The 19823-nt window shown below is 34.4% G+C and overlaps 1 long non-coding RNA gene across 2 annotated transcripts in view; it reads left to right on the forward strand.

Moving 5' to 3' along the window:
• Positions 1-15365, forward strand: part of LOC129803483 (uncharacterized) — an 81913-nt gene extending 66548 nt beyond the window's left edge. The window contains exons 2-3 of one of the 2 annotated variants that reach the window (XR_008751864.1): positions 11785-14648; positions 14724-15365. This is a non-coding gene — a long non-coding RNA (uncharacterized LOC129803483). The remainder of the gene's footprint in view (positions 1-11784; positions 14649-14723) is intronic. The other variant, XR_008751865.1, reaches the window with a different exon arrangement.
• The last annotated feature ends 4458 nt before the right edge of the window (positions 15366-19823 follow it).

A 19823-nucleotide genomic window follows, 5' to 3' on the forward strand; every position in this document is an offset into this window, starting at 1 on the left:
TCTACTCCACCAAGACACTTAAAATATGGGTTTAAATGGAAAGTCCCGCAAAATACAACAATTCTTTGATATAGTTGAAGTTCAACAAATGACTACTTGGGGAACTCTGGATGAAAAAACAAGTTAAGAAACAAAAAACCTCGATTATCTTGGCTTCTGAGTAATCGATGAGATCATGTTCTATGGGAAAATTATAGAGAACATTCTGGTCTACATTTCACCCATATAACACTTTTGTGCCAGTTCATCCAAATCCTTGATATTTTGGTTTAAATACAAAATTTGTATAATTTCACGAATTTGATTCAAGATAACTGAATGGCGACTCACAATTTGAGCTCTAAATCGAATTTGCATGCACTCCGAGTTAGCTCACGTTAAGAATCTCACCTACATAAGCCGGTTAGGATTATCTGTCCCTTTTTTTATATCTATCCGGTTTTCATACCATTAAATTAGTCGACTTGATAGTTATTCTAAAAAAACCTATTATTAGGTGAGATTCTTAACAATCTCACCTACTATAATCCTAACAAAATTTCATGTCGTCCGATCGACCTCAAATTTGGCCAAAATGTGTTTCGCCACTTCCTGATTCCGAATAGATATGTGGCTAAGTTACGTTCCCGGCCGGCCGGCCGGCCGGCCGCTCTTTGGAGCTTAATAGCTCCTAAACTAAAAAAGATATCGACTTGCGGTTTTCGGCAAAGGTTATATATCGGGTGAAAATTGCAACTTGGTGCATAGACCCCCCACCCCCACCCCTCCTTCCGCCATTTTGAAGACCCCCCTTTTTTTGTTTTCTCAATAGCTCCGCCCCTATGGCATTCAGCGGACTCAAATTTTAGTATGTTATAGCTGGGCCTTAGAGCTTTCCATCAATACCAAACTTAAGGTCCCCCGACCCCCCTGACCCGAGCTATAAGGGTCCAAAAAAAATTTCTTAAAATGGCCATAACTCCGGTTCTAATTGTCAGAATTTAAAAAGTGAGGGCTTTTTTGAAAACTCTCGTGAAATGCCACTTCCCCTTCTAACATCGCAAGTTCATAAAACCACCGCTAGGGGCGCTTTTTTTAAGAAGAAAATTTTTAAATTTTTAAAGTTAAATAACTCAAAAATTCCATTGTGCATCGGGCTGAAAATTTAGTATGTTGTAGCCGTTGATTATACCTATCAAACAAAAAAAACCTTAAGTCGATCCATAACCCCTGACCCGAGCTATAAGGGGTCAAAGTTCGAACATTGACCGGCCTCTATCTCCGGTTCTAATTAACATAGCGACCTAAATTTTACCTTTTTGGTTTCGTCTCGATGAGAACTTTCAGATGGAAGTTCAAAAAGTCACCACAGGTGGCGCTGTGATAGCGTCAAAATTCATCGAAATTCAAAGTCACTTTTCTCAAAAACGGCATTGTGCAAGTTAATGAAATTTTAGTATGTTGTAGTCCAGTCTAGGACGTTTCCAAAATGGTGCGTATGCGTGCTGTGGTTTCAATAGAACCGGAGATATGAAAGGTCAAAGTTCACGAAATTCAAAAAATCATATCTCCGGTTCTATGTGACCGATTTTGATGAATGAGGGCTTAAACGAAAGATCTCACCAAATGCTACAACTTTCTAGAATATTTTAACTTCGTGGGACCAACACCAGGGGCGCCACAGTCGAAAAACCAATTTCAATATCACATAACCTCAATTATCTCGACTGTCGCTGAACCGATTTTGATGATTACTTCAACATAATTGTAGGGGACATTTGTCTCTACATTTCGTACATACATCATTTTCCGCTCAGACTACGCTATCACTCCGATTTTGCCGTTTAAGTGTGAAAAAATTGATTTTTCCCATAATAACGCTTTGAAATCACTCAGATGCCAATTTGACTGCCTCTACTCCACCAAGACACTTAAAATAGGGGTTTAAATGGAAAGTCCCGCAAAATACAACAATTCTTTGATATAGTTGAAGTTCAACAAATGACTTACTTGGGGCACTCTGGATGAAAAAACGAGTTAAGAAACAAAAAACCTCGCTTATCTTGGCTTCTGAGTAATCGATGAGATCATGTTCTATGGCAAAATTATAGAGAACATTCTGGTCTACATTTCACCCATATAACACTTTTCTGTCAGTTCATCCAAATCCTTGATATTTTGGTTTAAATACAAAATTTGTATAATTTCACGAATTTGATTCAAGATAACTGAATGGCGACTCACAATTTCAGCTCTAAATCGAATTTGCATGCACTCCGAGTTAGCTCACGTTAAGAATCTCACCTACATAAGCCGGTTAGGATTATCTGTCCCTTTATATTTATAAATAAAAGTCGTAGTTGTGTCTAATTAAGCTATTTAAGACATAGCTAATTAAGCTATAGCTTAATTAGCTATGTCATGGACACACCTATACGACTCAAGCCGATAATAATTTAACTACATTCCCATCAGTTTCCCACTAAGTCATCTCTCAACTTAAGCCGTAAGTCTGTCTAGGGCATTACAGTAGATGCTATTGATTTTGATCCCCCCTTTTTCACATATTTTCTTTAATTTTAGCACTTGAAGATGATCTTCATTGATCCGATCTAATATGACGGATTGGTAATAACCATTAAGTATAATAATTAAAGAATAAACATACAAAGAACAGGGCGGTAATGTCACGGAAGGACAAAATCACTTTAATTTACGGTATGCATTATTCATTCTCGTAATGTTCGTTGCATTAAAATTCAATTTATTAAAGTTAAACAAAACATTTGAGATACACTACAATATGATTTCACAACCAGCACCTAACTTATGATGCAATATCTGGAAGAATAAAGGCGCTATCTCCTACTGTTTAGCCTCCACGAGAAATAAACCCGGGTGTATGGAAAAATAAAATAGGTGTGATTAGAACACTGAGAAAAAAACGGAGGTGCGATTAACTTTTTTTACTCATGACTTTAACACTTTTAGGTGTAAAAATATATCAACATTTTTTAATGTTAATTTTACACCTTTTTAAGGGTAAAATTAACATGAAAAAGGGTTACTTTAACCCCTAACACACATAAAAAGCATAATATTTACACCGATTTTGGATCAATACTGCAGGGTAAAATAAATATTTCCGGAATATTATTTTAACTTTTTCGGATTTCTCTCAGTGAACACTGAGAAAGAAAAGTTTGTGCGATTAACTTTTCTTCCTCATAACTTTAACACTTTTTAGGTGTAAAAATATATCAACATTTTTAAATGTTAATTTTACACCTCTTTAAGGGTATTATTAACAAGAAAAAGGGTAACTTTAACCCCTAATACACCTAAAAAGCATAATATTTCCACCGATTTTGGATCAATACTGCAGGGTAAAATAAACATTTCCGGAATGTTATTTTAACTTTTTCGGATTTCTCTCAGTGAAAGAATCACACCTAAAAACATACGGCGAAACATTATTTTTTCTTTATACAAATTGCATACTGCACATAAAATTAAATTTGCATTGTATAATTCTGTATTTTAGCACAGGTGCTCTTTGATCTTATACTCTTCATTATAACTACTCAATGGTGCAGGTTGAAATTTTTAAGACAAAATGGAAAAACTTTGCGAGACAGTGAGTGGTTCTAGAGAAAGTTATTCAATCGTCATCGGCTGTGTTCTGGTAACTTTTAGGGCTAGACCCACCTCCACTGAAAGAGTCTAGAAGTCAATGACCTATCATATATAGCTGTTCAATAAAACTTTCAGCTCAACTTAAGGAAACTGTATCTCCCCCTAAAAATTTCACCACATTTCTGAGCTAAAAGTCGTTGAGGATATCTTGAAAAGCTCGCTGTCTGCCTCTATTTTCCATCAAGCCTCCCTTTTATTCCCGGAAGACGAAAGCTGGGGGATGTTGTGCAAAAAAACGAAAAAAAAAGAATACCAGAGAAGGTTAATACCAATCGACAAGCGACTTCCATCGTATCCCATAAAGTAGGGGGTTGGTTTACAAGCTGCAAAAATAAAAATAAGCGTGAAGCAAAAAAAATTGGGAGCTCCATTGAGAGCTCCCCACATGACTTTTTGTCACATTGCCTTATCATGTCGAAAGGGAAAAGTGTGAAGGCAGTTTTTGCAGGGATCCTCACGGGGACAAATGGCAATTTTCCGCCGTGGGTGACAAACATCCCCATTCTCCATGTGCGTGACTGATATGCACAATCCCATGGGGTGTTTTTCAACCCTCTTTTTGGGACAAACTTTTGGGCTGTCTTTTGTACCACCACAAAGTTGTGGGTGGAATTTGAATAGTCTGGAGACAGATATTTGCAAGACAATGTGGCACAAAGTGATGCATTTCTTCCCACATAAGCCGTTCCTGCCTTAGCTGATTGTTGTATCAAAAACAAATTGTGCTCTCTTGTGACTCCAAAACTTGGGCAATTTGCCTGTGTGAAAAGATCATCTGCTTGATTTGCATTTATGCTAAAATTCCACAGTTTACAGAAGAAGAGGAGCATCCACTTAGCTTTTCCACTGGGTGAATATGAGGATTCTATCTATGGAATTTTCATCCATTCCCCTCCTCAATTCTGTCTCCAAACTATTTATTTAATATATAGATCTACCACGGAATCCTTGCTGATGGGGTATGAGGGAAAGAATTCTTCTCCCCATTGCACTTTCTGGATGGTTGATTTATCGTACTGAGAGTCATGCACTAAGAGCTCATAAATTTTCAGCCAAAGAAAGCGCAATGGGAATTTTCTCTTTATTGGAACCTGGCAAATCCACATATCGATATACACTGGAAAATTGACTATTCGTCATTTTCCACCCAGTACCTCGTATTCTTCGCTAGCGACACACCAATAATAATTCCAAGTCATTGAATTTTCCACAAGGAAAACTGGAAGGAGCTTTTTAATCAATTTTCACCTCAATAGTGTTCAATACCACACCAATTTTCATTTAGGTTCACGCCCAAACTATTTTATTATGCACAGTATGTTCCGACTGAACTGTAATTGTTTCTAACAAATGATTTACATAAAATATAGCTTTTTCTCTATTCTGAGATTTAGAAATGCTCGATATTTAAATTAGTTATATAGGGTAAGTGTGCCAAATTTCGACATAGTTGCATGCAAGCGCTAAAGTCTCAAGTTTGAAATGTAATATATTTAATAGAAATTGATTTTTTTCATTCCTTCTAGTTAAGGAGTGTTCCTTCACTGAGAAAAAAAAGAGGGTGCGATTAACTTTTTTTCCTCGTAACTTTAACACTTTTTAGGTGTAAAAATATATCAACAATTTTTAATGTTAATTTTACACCTTTTTAAGGGTAAAACTAACATGAAAAAGGGTTATTTTAACCCCTAATTCACCTAAAAACGGTAATATTTACACCGATTTTGGATCAATAATGTAGGGTAAAATTAACATTTTCGGAATGTTATTTTAACTTTTTCGGATTTCTCTCAGTCAGTGCTAGAACCTCATAGACAGTTTATCGTCTTTATTTACTTTAAAACAATTCTTAATACATTTTAAAATGAATAAAAATGTAGACGTAGCTTTGATGCCCTATTTCGGCCACCTTTATTCTAATAGTTAATTGCCCTTCGGGAATTCATCCAATGCTTTTTTCACGTCATCTCGTTTGTCGAAGCTACATTTTTTGTTATTCTTTTGCATTGTATAATCTCTAGAGTATGTAAAAACTAAAAATTCATGGAAATTCGAGGAACAAAAAAGGTGGCCAGAATTGCAAGCTGGTCGGAATTTGGCACACTTACCCTATGAATTTCATGTCAGAAGTGAAATTTTTCAATATTCATGGTAAAAACTAAAGGTTTATAAAGTAAAAAAATCATCGCACCCTGTTCAAAATTTAGAAAATTTGATGAGTTGAGTTACTAAATGAATTTCTAAGTGAATTGCACTGGAAACAAATTTTAAGCCGTTTAAGCCATATCCCGACGTATTTCTAGAATTTCGCTTAAGTTACTTTGAAATGTTTATATTTAACATATTTAAAGGTTCTTTCTAGGATGCTAGGAAAATGATATCGTCAGTTAAATCAGCATATGTCGTAACTTGCTTTTGACAAGTTTTGAGGAGAAAAAAAATTCTTAAAAATCAGTTCAAAATACGATGCTTTCGAATAAAAATAAAGAATTTAGTAGTAATAAATTGTAAATTTACATGAGAAAATATTTATAAAATGATTTAAAATAATTGATATGATATAAATTTGAATGATTTAAATTCAAAAACTAATTATGTTTAAAATTTAAGTTTAAATAAGTTTCAGTTAAATATATATTCATCAATAAAATTGAAAGGAATGGTTACAAAGTTTGTCAAGTTTGTTCAATTTCATAAATACTTGGTAAATAAGTTTCATAAAATTGCATTACCCTTTAAGGACAAGAGGGTCAAAATTGGTAATCAGAAAAATCACTTTTATTATTTGTTAGAGGAAAACATAAATTTAAAAGGCCGTATAGAAAAAAACTTTTTTAGGACAGCAGTTTTCCCATCGTCCTTAAACGGTTATGTATTTTTTTGTCACTTGGACATGAAATTACAGACAGTTATTATACTGTTTTGGAATAATCATTTCATTAGAAAAACGAATATGTCAATACAGTGGGACCTCGATAGAGTCAATCTCCAATAGAGTCAACAGCTATTTTTTTACTCTACAGACTCCGATAGAGTCAACTTGGACCAAAATTGACTCCGATAAAGTCAAATTTTCCATTATTATTGAACTAATAATATTGAATGACTTTTTCGAAATTAAAATCAGTGTTTTGGTGTATTAATGTAACGTTTTTAACACAAGAAAAAGCAATATTATGATAAAATTCGTATATTAACCATGTAATCAAAATTCGACAAAATAATGTTTTTTCGTGATTTTAAGCGTTTTGACCGATTGAAAGTTCTCTTATCTGCTCTCTCTTGTCTTAAGATTTTTTTGATTAAGCCCTATGATCCCGTATGACGTGTTTTCCTGTAATCACAAAAAAAAAGATTTTGGTGCTGAAACGAGAGGGGTAGGGAGGAAATGAGGGTTATAATAATAATAATCCCCAGGTTGACTTATTAGGGGTCATCTGAAGACTCCAAGTAGATATCTCTAATCATTTAGCGCCCATTTTCAGAACAGGAAGAAAATGGGAAAAATTGGTTTTATTGCTCTTTTCGTGAAGTTTAGAGCTATAGTTATGTCATAACGAAAAGAACAATTATCAATCTCTTCTTTCATACAATAAAAGTTTAAAATAAATTCTAATTATTAACGTTAATTACATCAAAATTTTCAGCAATTAAATATGCACCGGAGCTCTTCTAAAAAAAAAGTGAAAAAAGAAATCTTTAAGACACCATTTCCTTGTCTTAACATCGTGGATGTACTTCATTATTATGACATGGATGATAATTTTCACTTAAGATACTTACTAATAATAAAAACATTCCTTAATCTTCAACTTTTGCCCAAACATATGACCTTTTTGGACCAGAGGGTGTAGAATTTATGGGTTAAGTAAATGAAAAATTCTACTATCGTGTTAAATTTATAAATTATAAACCCCTTTATATCAAAATTTTACATTTTAATCATTTTAATTGATTTTTTTCGGACTCCGCTAGAGTCACCGAATCCAATGGAGTCAACAGGCCTGGAAATAATTAGTTGACTCTATCGAGGTCCCACTGTATATAGAAGAGTATAAAATAAAATAAGAATATGTGGAAATTTCTGAGTGATAAGGGAAAAATCCCATCTTTGAAAGTGGGATTTTTCGTCAATTTTTAAATAAAAGTGGGCCTTATCGTGATATAATTTAGCTCAAACAGATTGAGAAGCTAAATTACATTATAATATGGCTCAACTCCACTTAAAAATGGGTGAAAAATCCCAATTTCAAAGGTGCCTCACTTTCAAAGTGCCGCACTTCCCCCTATGGAGAAAATACATCGTTTGAAATTTTTTGATAGTTTTAAAAATATTTCAGCAGACAAATATTTAAAAGAATAAAATAAATATTTCGTGTCAGAGAAAATATCTGTGGTCAGTAAAAAAATTTATTTTAGTCAATAAAACGTAAAATATTAAGAAATCACTTTAATCTATTTAAGTTGCCAAGATGGTTTATATAACTTCTTAATTTTCTCTTTGCCAAGAATATTTGACTATATACTCTATCTATCTTATTATTTGCAATATTTGATTTTTACTGACAATTTTTACCGCAGTACTGTTTAATCTGATGCAGTAATTTACTAAATTTCCTTCAATAAAAATACGAAGCTCATACTTTGGGTTATGCAATTTCCTAGGAAATATTTAAAATTCGCTATTTGAAAATTGAATGAAGAAAAAAAGAAAGATGGGTAGGAAGAAATTTGTGATGACAAATGATGGAATGAAGTCAATTTCGGGCAAACCATCAAATGGTATTTAAAAGCTAACATCAGAGAACAAAATTGAATGAGCTTTTCAATCCACAAATACACCGCACATCCATTAATTTTCCATTTCACTGTTTATTGCCTTTCTCCAAATACAGAGAAATTTGAACAACGGTATGAGTGGTTCCTTTTTTCACCCACATCCAGCATTGAAAATGTGAACGGTACAAGAGCTTTCAACGAATAATTCATCAATACCACTGCATTGAGATTTAATTTGGCTTTTAATGTTTCATAGTAACACCATAAATCTCTTTTACTACCCCTCCCACTCAGATTCTGTTTCTAAATGGATCATTTTCCGAAGAGCTTTCAACACTCTTTAGCTGTTATAGAGTTGATGGGAAATGCAGGCAGAACCAATTTGTGAAAATTTTGCCACTTTGCGATGATACATGTTTTCACCATTAATTATCTACTGTATTAGTCGAAATACCAAAAAGCTTTCTCAAATTTCATGTTATTACAGGGAATGTGTGATACAAATATTAATTTTAACGATTCCTACTTGCTGTAGAAACTTTATTCTATTGGGTCAAAAGTTTGTTGACAAAGCTACTTAAATATGTTCAATAAATAAGGTGGAAGAAATTATAGGATTTTTTTATTTTTGTCTTGCAAATAAGTTGTCTGTAATTCAAAGATGTTATATCCAAAAAAAGAAAAATTACTTCATATGAAAAATAATTTTTATCCAATCTTGATTATTTTCACCAGCCATAAGTTTTTTGACACATTTAAAAAAGTAACTCAAAACGGTCAAATACGTGCAAGTAACTTCTTGTAATCCTTTAAAGTTATTTCATTTAAAAGGAAATTGGTGGATTTTCACATTTATAAATTTTTCAATGGGCGATATATGCATTTTAAGCTACGATAGGGGAAGTGGGGCGCTTTTGAAAGTGGGGCACCTTTGAAATTGGGATTTTTCACCTATGTTTAAGTGGACCTGAGCCATTTTATATTGTAATTTAGCTTCTCGTTCTGTGTGTGCAGCTAAATTATATCACGATAAGGTTCAATTTTATTTAAAAATAGGTAAAAAATCCCAATTCCAAAGGTGCACCACTTCCCCCTACATAATAAAGAAATAATGTATTTTTATTGTTAATTTTTAATTTGGCAAGTTACAAGAAGTTAAAAATGGTTAATCGTTCAGAATAGGACTATGAACCTACCAGTATTCACGTATACGTATAAACGGGTGGCTTCCGTAAACAGAATTGCGAATTCTTAGCAGCGTTTGAGAGGAAGATTTTACTACGGATTTTTGGCCCCGTTTGTGAGGAGGGATGACTCCGAAGCCTAAACAACCATGAGGTAATTCTCTCAACGATCAGTTAGAGACAAAGAGAGAAAGACCACCAAAAAGTTGAAAAATAGTTGAGAAGAGTTCTCCAGAAGGAAAGTCGCCCTACACTGACATCCTTCTGGTGATGATTTGGAACCCCATGAACCACACGATCCCTAAGAAAGACTCCGGAAACACAATTTAGTTGACCACTAAAGAAGATCCCTCAGGATCGAAAGCTCTTGGCAAAACCAAAAAGTGTTTTCATGTTTTCATGTTTTCATGTTTAGGGTGACTTATGACTAGCGCACAATAACTTTTATTTGTAAACATGTTTTCAAAATTTCCCATGAGAATGAGCGAGATGACTAGATCTAGATCTCATTCACTCTCATTGAAATGTCAAAAACATGTTTACTAAACAAAAGTTATTGTGCGTTAGGCATTACATTTTCACTGGAAATCACCGGAGACATCCTTCTAAAAACAACCATGAGGTGTATAAGGGCTACCAAGAAGTACCTAACTGTCATTAAGCGAATACACCATAATAGGTTCTGTTGGGCCGGTCATCTATTTCGCAAAGATGAGGACGACCCAGCTTGGACAGTTTTAAAGGGCGGACTCTATGGTTGGAGGAAATGAGGCCGACCCAGCTTTTGATGGATCAACGGTTACGGAATTAGAGAATAGTGGCGCATAACTGGCTCGAGTGGCGACTGGTTCTGAGACAGGCCAAGACCAGCAATTGGTTGTAGCGCCGGATACTGCCGGAATGAATCTACAACTTCAGTTCTTTATTTTTTTAAAAAGCAGAACAGGATAATACATAAAATCTTCAAAAGTTATGGTCTAAAAATACTACTGGGAGACATTGGGATTCGACTCAGAGGTTTGATCGTCGTATTGTAAGTATTTTTGAAGTGAACAAGATTACACCGAGACAGTTCATCTAAAATCAAAAAAACCAATATTAATAGCAGAAAAGTTAAATTCGTACTTGGGTAATATGTTACATCACGAATCGTGTTGTGTTATTAAAAATAAACCGTTCCTGGAGTAAGGCTTGTATTCTATTGTAAGGTTTACATTTGATTAATAAGGCCAGCTTTAACTTCGGACTAAGGAAGGTGAGAGTGTACAAATATTAAACTGAGGCTTGCAATCCTGATATTTCTTTCCATGTTTTAGATTTTACTGCTCGAACTCCACGGAGAGAGTAGTATATAATAATCCCTCTATTTTGAGTTATATATTTCGACTCCTTACCCCCCAAGGAGTCGGTATTTTGGTAGAATTTTGTAAATCTAAAGTTTCGAGTTTTTTGAGTCACGCTGTTTGTCTGTCTGTCCGTCCGGATGTCGTCAGCTCTAGATGCCAAACGGTTAGAGATAGCGACTTTGGACCTAAGGGGGGCCCCCCATAAGTCGCCACAAGGATCGTTAACATGCCCCTGATTATTTCCCCCCACCCCTTCCCTACCCTCCAAAACCGTTTTTTTGGGATAACTCAAAAACGCGTCTTGCGATTTTTTTCATTTTTGGGTTTTAGAGATTACCCAGGCGGACATTTCGTCCATATACGAAAGTCCCGTTAAATCAATCATAATAACGGCTTTTCAATGTCAAAGATTAAAAAGACACTAGAGAGCGCATTTATCAAGCGAATGCGGTCATGTTTGGAGTCGTTGGAAAGGTCTTGGAATTTTCTACAAAACTGAACCGGTTCCAAATGGTTTTGAATCGGTAATGAACCGGTTCATAACTGATCAGTAATTTTTATACGAAATGCAATTAAATTACTCCTGAGGTGTATTTTGGGAAATATGTTGAGTGATTTATAAGTCGGTTCTAATCGGTTGTGAACCGGTAATGAACCGGTTATTTACCGATAAGTAATTTTTGTTTGAATATAATTTTTATTACTCTTTAAACTACTTTGTGAAATCTATTGAGTGATTTATGAATCTATTCAAATCGGTTGAGTACCTGTAAACGGTAAATGATACGTATTTTTTTGAGGTATAGCATCTAAGTCACGAGTTCGAGCATTTCGCAAAGCCTGGAATGCTTTGCCACCCCTTTTTTGCTTTACTCTATGATTTATTTGTTTTAAAAAGAGTGTTCTGTACACCTAGAGGTTTAACTTATTTATAAAATAAAAAGATACCCCTTTAGTATCTGCCAATTATTCAAATTGTTGATTGATTGTTCTTGGAAGTATCGCAGTTTTCTCATATTAAATTTATTGAAAATTTAAAGAATAATTTAATTTGAAGATAATTAGAAAAAAATATTGAAGTACCATAATAGTTTTGATTAATATAGAATTTGTATTATCCTTATAAGATATATAATATGCATGTATATTTTTCAGTCATGCATATTAATTTAAGATTCATTAAATTATGTTTAATTGGTAAACCTTCTCACGGAAATTTAGTTGAACGTATTGCTTAGGACGGTTTTTAATAATAAAAGTGCTTCTTTGAATTATGAATATGGCATTTTTAAAAAGCAAAAACAGGTCAATCGATATATCGTTTCTCTTAGAAAATCATTTTATATTGAATGTTGGTGTACATTCTGCGTGGTTGTGGAAGAAAAAAAATGTTGTTTGTGGGTGTAAAGATTTCAACCCTTTTAACTTGAATTAGATGCTTTCGTTGCCCTGTGGGCGGACTTTTAGTGGGAAGAAATTTCTCGGTTTTCTTGCTCGTGCTACATTTCGGGCTCGCTGGTTTTGGAGTACGTTATGAATAGTTGGTGCATAGAAATTAGCTTCTCTCATAAATCTTTACCACTAACTCTTGGGGCTGCTCTTCGCTCTTACCCCACGTTATAAAAGTATGTACCTCAAATTTTTGGTGCTGATTGTGTGGAATTCACAATTACTTTGAGATATTCTTGAAGTGAAAATGCTTAGAGAATTATTAAAAGGCTCTTAGCTTGGAGCAAATGGAAAAGGTGTGCGGTTTAACTTAACGTAGATAATCGTGACTCGTGTTAAACTTTTTATTGGACTCAATGGACTCGTATAAAAATTTTCTTAACCTTGAAGAAATACCATTTATACATATAAATTTAACGATATTTTTACGGTTTTGTGGAAGACGCAAATGCGCATCAGCTGTCGCATATGAATGTGAGTAAATTTGCATGCAAATTAAATATCTCTCCTCTGCGACTTAAAGCACTTGATAAATCTCGGTACATCATGATGTGGAACATGTCTTGGATAAAAATTTCATCGTGATGAAGAGTGTCCTCCAGGGATGCTTGAGACAGAGTGTGTATGGACACAAATTGAAAATGCGAAAAGGAAGTAATCACACGTTTCAAGGACCTGAAAACAGTCGGCTCAGTGAACTGGATGATTTACCGATGCAAATGTACCAGAGTAATTCAGCAAGTCCTTTGCCTTGATGTGCCTGTCAACACAATTCCTGATTCAGGATGCACTTGGGATTGGATGTGGTTTCCAGTGATTTTTGGAGCGGGCTCCTCCATTTCGTCTTCCGTTGACGGTTGATGGCACATAAAACAACAAACATCAGCTCGTTTGCAGTTCGTTACATTTTCCCTGAAAAACCGACGCGACATGAATTTCCCCTGGGAGATTTTGGTATTTTGTCGGCAGAAAAGCGTTAGATATTTTGCCTCAAATCAGCCCACATTTGGTCACCCTTCCTTCATCACCGACATCCACTGTTTTCTGGCATCGTCAAACAAACCACCATGAAACAGAAGAGTCAGCGTCAGCACTTTTCAGCACTTTTTTGGGAACACAATCAAATGTACAAAAAAAAACTCTCCCTCATTCATCAAATAAATAAAATATTGAACTAAGACTGCGATTGAGGGGGAAATTCTGGTCGAGATGTGGTATTCTTGGACAGCCATAAAAGTTGATTCCTATCACGAAAATAATAAAGATCATGGACTAGTGTTCACTAAATAGTGATTTTTTCGTTTTTTGTCTTATACAAAAAAATTGTTAGAAAGGTTAGAAACTCTTACGCTGCCTTTCATAACCCGCGGATCAATACTTTTGAACAGTAGATTAGCAATTTAGTCATTGAAAAGGTAGAAAATGATCAGGAATACTTTTAAACTAAATCGACAATTCCAAGCTGGTCTTTTATACATCAAACTTAACTTTTCCAAGAATATTTTACTAACTTTATGCATTTGTAATTTTTACGATTTACGTTTTCTTCATGTACTGACCGAATTAAATTTTTACTTATTATGGCTCCAGCACACCTTTTAGATCAAGAAAATTTTATAAAGTCGAAATTCCAATCCCTGTCTTTCTCACACGCTTTTCATATGTTTATCTTATTCTTTCGCACTCTTCTTCTTCTTTTAAACATCACTCTAAATTCAACTTAGCTCAATCAAATTTCGGGCGCGAGAGAATAAGATAGACATATACAAAGCATGTGAGAAAGACAAGGAGTCCAATTTCGACTTCATGAAATTTTCCTGAACTAAAAAGGTGTGGCGGAGCCATTACTTTCAAAATACTGCACAATTTACTGCAGCTTATATTTAACCCAAACTTTATTCATATATATCAGTATAAATTTATTTATAAACATATTTTTATTAAATATACGTTCATAATATCGTTTCGAATTCTAAAATAGATGTGGAAAGTAACAAAATCTTGTAAGTTAGCAGAAATAAAGCAAAGAAAAAGAATCCAAATTGAAAAAAGTAATATGCAAAAAAATAAACCACAATATTGCCTTTAAATAAATCAGTGATAAACCCAGAGAAGCTTATAGTAGCTGAGATTCTTTACAGGTGACCTTGTAATGCGTTCAACACGGGGTGCTTGCAACTCCATACACTTGATAATTCGGCTGTGAGTTGCGACTGTAAATACGTATATTTTACAAAATTTTTGATATTATGTGTTTTTAACCGATCGTCCTATCGATCTTTTGTTCCAGATGCATTTGGATTTCAGTGGCGCAATAGATAAGACCATTAGGACTTGGGCGTAAGAGATCTCTGACTCGACTCGCAAAGTTATGATTTTGTGTCCTTCGGGAACTGGGCTAAACCTCAAGTCTGAAGACCGCTTTAGGAAAATGCATTTTTAATGTGATAAAGCGTAATAAAATGCACCGCTTCTGCCCAAAAAATACTCCAGGGGCACGGAAGAAACATGCACATCGGAGGGAAGGCGCATCTAGACGGTCTATAATAGACTTAGACTCAGCACATTCTTCCAACATGGAAAGCAACAGCAATATGATTTGCTGTTAAAGAATGAGTTGTCTCCTGATGATTGAAGAGTGTTTGGTGCTGTGTCTCTGAGATATTTGTATGAGCACCCTGGAACCCTCCCGCCAAGTTTGTAGGACCCCAAATAACGAAACCCAGTGCTCTTTGACATCACTCGACCACTGTGGAAGACACGGAGCGTGTCGAAAGCTCTGGAGAAGAGTGAGTTTTTTGATCTTTTGGGTTGAAGACTCCACAGCTTGTGTTGCCGCGTCCGGACGGAGCTTCTCTCCGAAAATTTCCACTATAATTTGGTTAATGGTTACATTCTTATAAAGTATTCCGATATGATTAATAATAACTTCTTTTAACGGATTTGAGGACAACAACAGTTCCGTCCAGTAGTAGTCGAAAAGAGACAACCTAACAGAGTTGGTAGCCACGTAGTCATTTTGCCAATTAAGCAAAAGTGTAATTTTTTAGTTTTGCTTCTAGAAATAAAAAAAAATATCAGGAATTAAAAATATGTTTTGTGGGAATTACGGTAGATATTATTAAAAAGTGCTTAGTTTAGTGAAAATACTTTTCTTTGGTGGAATACTGACGGTAGCAATAGCACAGGCAAGTCAAGGAGATGTACTTTGTCCGATCTGGGTGTATCAGGGGGTGCAATCTATGCTCAAGGCACATCAGTGGCTGACGTAATTAGAGGGAGTTCAATTCTTTGATTTAATTGCGAGAAAATACTTTTCATGCACTTAATAAACTATTATTTTAGGACTTTTACAAATAACTTAATTAAGTGCTTAGCATAACGGCTAAGTCATAACATTTCAGTCTCGTTATTCGCCACAAAGCGCAGACGCTTGTCTCATCATATAGGGTAAAGTGGTACAAGTTGGACAATAATGGTACAAGTTGGACAATGGTACAATTTGGACAAGGCTTTTATCTTGATAAATTTAGTACTTCATTTTTATTTGTATATTTTTAATGCTTTAGTTTATAATTTGGTTCCTTGTGCTTAAAAACAAATTTTGTACTGTATTTATCAAGAAAAAGCCATGTCCAACTTGTACTGGCGAATTGTCCAACTTGTAACACTATGCCCAAATTGTATCACTTTACCCTATATATTGTTAAGTAGTTGGATATTCTACAACTCTTCAAAATAAAGTCCCTGAGTTAAGAAATTATTAAGTTCTTGATTAGTAGTTAATGTGTTAGCCAAGTAGAAACTGGAAATATTTGAACTTTTTGCTGTCTCTGTTTAATAGGGTAAAGTACGGTCCCTTCGAACGTTCATGCTTTCGAATAATGTGAATTTCTTTTATTTAGCTTAAGAGGCTTACTTGTGTCTTAGGCATAATAAAAGAAATTTACATTATTCGAAGGCATGAACTTTCTAAGAAAAAGTACTTTCGCTTTAGGAGAAAAAATTAAAATTTATTTTAATAGTGAGTTACGGGACAAACAAAAATATTGTATACGCTTGTTCTAAGTACAGTATTTGAAAAATTAAATCAATTTCTAACTAAGACGCCATGACAACCCTTTGAGGACGAGACACTTTTTATAGATCGAAAATCAATAATAAATCGGGATATATTGTTTTTTTATTGGGGGTTATCGAAGACTGGAAGTCGATATCGAAAGACCATTATGTAACTGCTCTCTCTTTAAGTTCGAGCAGTAAAATGAAACTGGTAAACATAACCAATGATAAATCTTATATCTAACCTTGGAAAATCCAACAAAGTTTGATTCGGTGTATTTTTGTCTCTATGAACGATAGGGACCAAAACAGCCCAAAAATTAATGTAATTTTTCTGACGATACCAATAAACAATAATATCTGCTCTAATGAACAATATTAAGTATGAATGAGTATTGTAGTTTTTATTTTCAAAAGGATCTTGTTAAAAGAATTAAAAAATAAATAAATAAAATTAATTATGAATTTGAAAATTTGAAAAATTGTCATTTTTTGAGCTTAAATATTTACTAACATAACAAGCAGCGAGACTTGCAAAAATTATTATAGATTCCTTAAACCTTCTACTTTACTATTATGTACAAACATTAGAAAAAAGTAACTTTAGGTTGTCAGGAAAAATTATTTTCTTTATGGGACACCGGTGTTCCAATCGTCCTTAAAAGGTTAAAATAGCTTTCGTAGTTTATGACACGTGCTCAGTAAAATTTTCAGACAACCATTTGATCATCTTGTAGATTGCATATAGCTTATTTCCCTTATTGCCATCATATTTTAATCGAATATTTTTGATATAGAGGAAAATATAAAATTAAACAAATTATTTCAAATGTAAAATTGTAACAAGGTTTTCTTTGGGAAATATACTTCTGTAATCTTTCTTAACGATCAAACTTTTACGAATTTGACTTGTGAAAGATTTTACCGTGACAGGTTTCAGAATAAAGATTTAAGATCGTCCCAAGGTTATAATCTAAACGAAAGCAAAACCCGGGACTTAAGGGTCCGAACTTCGAACAATCCGAATGATTAAATTATTGCTTTTACTTTTTGTTAGCGACTAAACCTCAGGTTTAAGAGACACTTTATATTCAATCTGGATATCTTCAATTTTTCTGGATTTGAGTCAGAGTATTAATCGTTTTTTAAATAACTAAGTTTAAATAATTATTTTCAAATAATATAAACAAATTAAGTTATTTTTTTAATTCCATTTTAACAAAAACAGGATTTGCTCAAAAGGATGAATAGTTATTTAAAACTTTGTTTCCTTGATCGAGAACTGGAAACGTTTTTTTTCCTCGTGCAGAAATATTGGGACACTTAAGAAAAATCTACTAGACTTGATGTGTTAAAGTGAGTTCACTACATTTCTGACTTAAGTGCCATTTTTGATATTTGTTCAAACATCAGACACGACAACATTTTTAGTGCCCTCATCCTTGGAAGAAATATCCTAAAACCTCATAGAACTTCAAGGGAAGATTCATGAGTCAAGTGAGAAAAAAAAACCATCAATTGGGACTCTCAGTTTTTTTTTCGGGGAGTTGTACAAACAAACAATGGCAGAAAATTAATGTAGCATCTTATATTGACTCACTGAGCTCTTGAAGTTCAAATTTAGGGCCTTTTGTTAGTGGATTTGACACGGGAAAAAATGTAGAATAAATATTTTTCTACACAAGCATCAATTGAACATGACACTCTGCAATATTAAATGAAATTCTAGGAGTGTATTAAACAAGCAAACAGACCCTTTTCAGAGTTCCCGAAAAAAAAATAACACGGCAACGGATATGGCGTAAAATGCCAATCAAGGGAGCATGAAGAATTTACCTTGGGTCTCCAATTTCAGGCGAAAGACAATACTGAAGGATTTGAGGAATTTACTTAACCCGTTGTTGTGCTCAGTGCTGTAATTATTAATTGAAGGAGGGAAAGGCAAACGAATTTGTCTGACGTTGCGTTGAGAACTTGAGCACAAACTGAACCATTTTAATGGCTTTTTAATTGTCTCTATTAACTAGAGTCTCTTTCTTATCTTCACCACTAATCGTTTGTTACCCAAATTAGTTCTCAATCGCGAGGCTCCAGATGAAAGAGCGTCGTTTTCTCATCATTTTCTTCCACTTGTTCGTGTTCTTGGATGACTTTTTGCTGGGATATTTTTTTTCTTAATTCGTTTGCCTTCTCAATAGAATAATCGTCAATTAATCGGACACCAAAAGTCATTAGATTCGTGAGAAGAGTGACAAAAAATTCTTTTTTCGCTTTTGGACTTATTCTTCGTTCTGTGCTCTGTTTCTTGTAGTTAAGTCTCTCCGTTTTTTCCTGCTGTAAATTCTGGTGGACACAAAGTGGCAATTTGGTGAATTGAGACGATCAATTAATTATGCTCAAGTCTAAGGCGATAAGATACTAAAATGAAATATTCTTCTGGTTAGCAAATGGAAGAAATGAAAGAATAATTTTTCACAAACAGCATACACCAATATCCCAATACAAATTGACAAGAAATTCTCATTTGCTGGGTTAAATCATTGATATTCAAGATGGTTGAGAGTTTCAGGTCACTAACCATAATTCTGGATTTGGTGTCTCATCTTGAGGCGTCTTGAAGGTGTGTGTGGTTCGCCCGTATCACTTATGATCTGAATAATTGGATAGAGAAGATGCATCTTGAGGTGTGCATGAAAAGAGCAGGTGCTTTCTCACGGGCGCCGTCACGGACAAGACGATGGATACACATGTAAATAACCATCTCTTGGTAATTCCTCTTTTCAGCTGCAAAAGAGCTGAGGAGATTTTTTTTCGTAACCTACCTGACCTTCCTCCTCAAGCCACAAAAGGTGAACCTGCAGGAAATTCTCGTGCATGTTGTCAATATTTAGCCACCAAATAATTCTCCTCAAAATACATCCTTTTCTTTTCCTTCGTGACTCTTGAGTTTATTTTCTTTAAAAAATGGGAAAGTTTAACAACACTAATAAAATTTAATTTTAAAATATGAAACACGAGTTAATTTTCTTATATTTGAATTTATTGCTTAAAATCTGGATAATTTTTTAATTTAAATGCCTTTTAACTGCTCGAACTCCAAGAGAGAGCAGTTTTCACAATCGAGTTTTTTTTCAATATCTCTCCGTCCTGGCTGCTAAACGGTAAGAGATATCAACTTCCGGTCTTCGATGACCCCTCCTCAAATGACGTTATCTCGAACCTAACCTCTTTAGTTTTTCCGCCTCCCCCTTCATGCATTCCCTATCCCCCAAAAATAGGTCAAAAATGAGGTTTTTCAAACTTTGCAAAAAATTGGCCCTGACGATTT

Source organism: Phlebotomus papatasi, chromosome 2 (genome assembly GCF_024763615.1).
Source record: "Phlebotomus papatasi isolate M1 chromosome 2, Ppap_2.1, whole genome shotgun sequence".
NCBI lineage: Eukaryota > Metazoa > Arthropoda > Insecta > Diptera > Psychodidae > Phlebotomus > Phlebotomus papatasi.